Genomic DNA, 4,731 nt, shown 5'->3' on the forward strand with positions numbered 1-4,731 from the left:
TCCATTCTTGAATGTTTGACATTGTTAGTTCAATTTAAAACATATAAGAACGGAATTACTATGTGCATTTCAGCACACCGGCACATATCTTTTGGCTTAACATATTCATCCATGAAGGTCGGTCCATAATACATATACTAGGTAATATTTCTTTTTTGACCCTGGGAAATGATTTATGCCTATTTATTCTTAGCAGTTTTATCAGCTAGCCCTTAAAAAATACTTTAACGAATTGTGTTTGGGTGTCGCACGAGGTCAGTTAGAATGGTGCTATCTACTAATTGCCAGTGCTGTTGATAAGTCCCCTTCATCAAAGGAAGAAAAATACTGAAAGTAACTGACTCTTGATTCACTGCAGGATTAATAAATTGGATTTGTTTTTTCATTAGCGCATAGAAGAAAATAAAAATGCCAGACCTAGGCTCAATATAGCTAATAAGAAATTCGGTATTCAGAATTAATTACAGGAATTGTATCATTAGGGATCAAACGGAAAGCGACACACACTACAACTAAAATATAAAAAACTCGGTAGCTCAACGCAAGGAAGTGCTAAATGATTAATAACGATATGTACACTTGTCATAAGATATATGTGAGGCGCAGTTTAACGCTTACAAGCACAACTTTGTGATGAAAATTAAATTGCCTTCTGCGACTCCGGCAACGGCGAAGCAACGACGACGGCGCAGCTCATGGAGATCGCCAAGGTCGACGACCTCCGCGGGGTGGAGCCCGGCACGCCGGGGTGAGCGCGGGCCAGGGCCGCGGTGACGGCGTGCATGGGCGCTCACGGCTACGTTCTGGTCGCGCACGACGCGCTCGGCACGGAGCCCCGGCGGCGCGCGCTGTTCGGCCGCGCCTTGCCGGAGCTCTTCGCGCTCCCGTTTGAGGAGCGGCCTCTTCTGCAACGGCCCGCACCGATGCTATGAGGGGCAGGTCCCCGCCGTGGCCCTGGAGACCCTCCCCATCCCGGACGCCGCCGAGCCCGGCCGCGTCCGCGACCTCGCCGGCCGCCTCTGGCCCCAGGGCAACCCTGATTTCTGGTAAGATATATCAATACGGTCCATGTCTTGTGTCTTGTTAGTGATGGAGAGAGATTGATTGGTCAACACCATGGTGCTATTTCCAGTGACGTCATCGTGTCGTTCGCCAAGGATGCGCTGGAGCTGGAGGAAACGGTATAAAGGATGACGCTGGAGGGCCTGGGCGCACACGAGGAGAGCATCGCCTCGCAACTCGGCTCGCAGTCCCACTTCGTCCGGGTCACGCTCTACGGGACGGGGACGCATCCCGACGGCGAGGACACCGGCGGCGTGTCCCTGGCCCTGCACGCGCACCGCGACGAGCACATGACCACGGTGATCGCGCAGCACGAGGTGGGCGGCCTCGAGGTGCAGGCCGCGGACGGGCGGTGGCACGCCGTCCCTCCCGAGCCGGGCACCTTCGTCCTCATGGCCGGCGACCAGTTCACGGTCGTGACTAACGGGCGGGTGCCGGCGTGCGTCCACCGCGTGAGGACGCTACCGGGCGGGTGCCGGTGTGCGTCCACCGCGTGAGGACGCCGCCGGGCGGCCGCGAGCGCTTCTCGGTTCTGCTCTTCAGACGCCGCAAGGGCAAGGGCGAGGCCGCCGTGCTGAACGCCATGGACGAGCTCGTTGACGAGGACCACCCACTGATGTACAGACCCTGCAACCACGAGGAGTACAGGGCGTTCCGTTACTCGGAGGAAGGGCGCAGGTTGTGCGAGCGCGATCCGCTCAAGGCTTTCTGCGGGGTGGAGAAAGATGAATCCATGGAATGACCACTCGCCCACCACACCAGCTTACTTAAGCTTTTCCAAAGGTGTCTGCCAGTCAACTTGTATCCCAGATATCTAATAATAATACAATGTGCAATTCAGAGATCATCAGGTGATTGTTGTATGAAAAAGTATAGCTTCTATTTATGAATTTAATTGTATCTGGTGGCTATCATTGCGTGGAACATCATTATTTAATTGTACCACAAATACTGAAAAAGTGAAAATAACTCTCAAAAGAAGTTTAACGCTTGGTTTGCTTGTTTGAACAAAAAAATGAGTAGTAGAAAACAGTCTGATCGATGGATGTTGGTGGACACCTAAGAATGGTATGCAACACGTATATTTGTAAATTGTTAACCATGTTTGTGTTTTTTGGTTAGTTGTCTGAACACACACAAAGGCTATTGGGAACCGGACCTTGCCTCACATTGATTGAGTCAGAATCTCCCGGACCTTGCCTCACATTGATTGAGTCAGAATCTCCCGACATGTTATCTTGAACGAGTCCACCACGTTCCTTTCTCTTTTTTCAGCTGAATCTGGCAGGTTAACTGCTGGTTGTACTGATAGAGAAGGTAAAATGCAAAAGAAACAACATTATTTACAATGACACATGAGACATGTTTAGCTAACTAAATGCAAACGAAGCAACCTAGATACACGCATGCGTTCCTTCGTGCTAACTCCTCACACAGACCACCTCTAACTTGGCATCCGCCGATCCCGGCAGGTCGCCACCAACACGGCGAGGAGAAGCACAGTATGGCAACCACCACCATAGAAATAATAGCCGTCATCCAAACCTCCAACACCAACCTTATAAACCACAACATTAGCCGCCATAAGATGAGGTCTCCTATGTGAAGTCTTCAAAGAGGGAAGCGCACCAACACCGAGCGCACCTGCTCCACATACAGGCTGCACCCAATGGGCCATTCTCCTAGGTCAGTCTCACCTCCGCCCATCACCGGGGGTATGACGAACACACACACAACACTTGCTATTGGAGGCATGAAAACACATGATGCTTTAGTTTTCAAACAAAGATTATTTAATATATAATTAAACAGTCTATTATTTTAACAATCAATGGGATCCTTTGGTCTGCCATAATTTGGGCAAGGAATTTTTAATTAGTGTCACTCTACAAAATATTGGACTTCCTGACACAACAGACACAGTGCTCCCCAATGACACAACACACACAGTGCTCCCCAATGAAACGAGTTAGACAAGACAACTCAGCCAAGACCAGGAGTCACTTATTAGTTTGAAACAAACTTTAGGTAAGTGGTTCTGCTAGTTCATCTGGTTAGAGCAAAGGACTTCAAGTCCTTTTTAGCTTGTTTTAGTAGGAAGAGCAAGGGGCATTGCCCTTGAAATCCTTAGGTGGTTTGAACCCACATCTCAGCATCTTTTTTTTTATGCCACTCTGTGGGCAAGGAGCACCGCAAGGAGAGCAAGAGAATGAAGTGGGCTATGGTGATGTTGGAATTTGCACATATTTAGTGATAAGTCCACTAGTTTCTTTGATTCGATTCAGTGTTCCTTTTCCATTTGCTTCCAATAGTTCGATCTGTCCAGAAAAATTGTCGGCCTATAATTGTGGTTCAGATCGCTTTGATGATGCCAAAAGTCGTTCCAATATATGATTTTATCTATCTCCTATTTTATTTATTATCTCTAATCCAGAAGTCACCTTTTCTTTCACATATTCGCAAAAATGAGAAAAAAAACCACAATAAATAAAAAATGAAATATCAGACATTCGAAAATAGAGCAATCCCAATAGAAATATATTGGTATCAGCCAGGAATTGATAAGTCAAATCGGCATTAACAAACCACGCATAATCATGACTTCACATATTTCATCGTGGCACCAACAGCTATATAGCTACTAATAGTATGTATGGCTGATCATAACCACGAATGATGTCTAGTGCCTAGCTAGAATCTGTATTGGTATTTTTATATTCGGTATTTTTAGTCTTACCATTACTAATTAAAAAGAAATTTTTGGAGCCTCCACGATATTTATCATGAGACACGCTAGAAAAAAAAAAGATTCACAAAAATCCTAAACATTTTAGCCATGAATATGGCAGACCGTCGTAGCCATTGGATCTCATATCTGTTTTCTATAAAAGTTACCCACATTTTTATTGTGAAAATACTCTAACCCTAATTTACCACATATGCCATTATGAAGAATAATATAAACCGCTTAATTTGCCTCTAAATTATACATCTTCCACGTTTCAAGATGACATAAAGGTAACTCATAAATATGTATCTAACTTGCCTAGGTATGTCATTAAAAAAGTGTAGAAGTGTCATTGTATATATGCTTCTAAATTTCTAACTACTGCCATTGTTAATAATATAGAAAAGCTACGTGTCACTATGCAGGGAGCATATCGATGTGCACAGCAAAACATAAAGGTTAAGTTAAGGTTTTAACTAAAAATATGCCAAAAAAATGTTGATGTATGCAAAAGGAAAATAAAACAAAGAATGAGGATGCAAATGACTATAGAACACTGCTTAGTTTTGATCGCTTAATGCATGGACCATTGTTTTTCATTTTCTACATAGGACATCATGTCCTCTGTCACCCTATAAAATTTGAACTTAAAACTCAACTTACACGCCGAGAAAAAATAGTTAAATCTCATTAAGGTGTAGGTCAGACCAATTGAAATAGCTTGTGAGATTAAATTAAGCTGAATTTTCGTTCGTGGGATAAAGCTAACAAAGCGCACAAATTTTAATGATTTTTAATTTGTAGTCAGCGTAAATCTAACAAAGTTCCAATGGAAGTTTGGAAATATGAAGCTTCGCGGAAGTACCTTTTGTTGTAACAAAATTAACTTGCACTTGTTACATGACTAGCAACCTGCAGTATATTTTTCTCGAATATACATG

At 44.5% G+C, this 4,731-nt stretch overlaps 1 pseudogene; it reads left to right on the forward strand.

The window, feature by feature from the left end:
* Nucleotides 1–695: 695 nt before the first annotated feature.
* Nucleotides 696–1,973, forward strand: LOC117865735 (probable 2-oxoglutarate-dependent dioxygenase AOP1; annotated as a pseudogene).
* Nucleotides 1,974–4,731: the final 2,758 nt, after the last annotated feature.

The sequence above is a fragment of the Setaria viridis genome, chromosome 7, assembly GCF_005286985.2.
Source record: "Setaria viridis chromosome 7, Setaria_viridis_v4.0, whole genome shotgun sequence".
Lineage (NCBI taxonomy): Eukaryota > Viridiplantae > Streptophyta > Magnoliopsida > Poales > Poaceae > Setaria > Setaria viridis.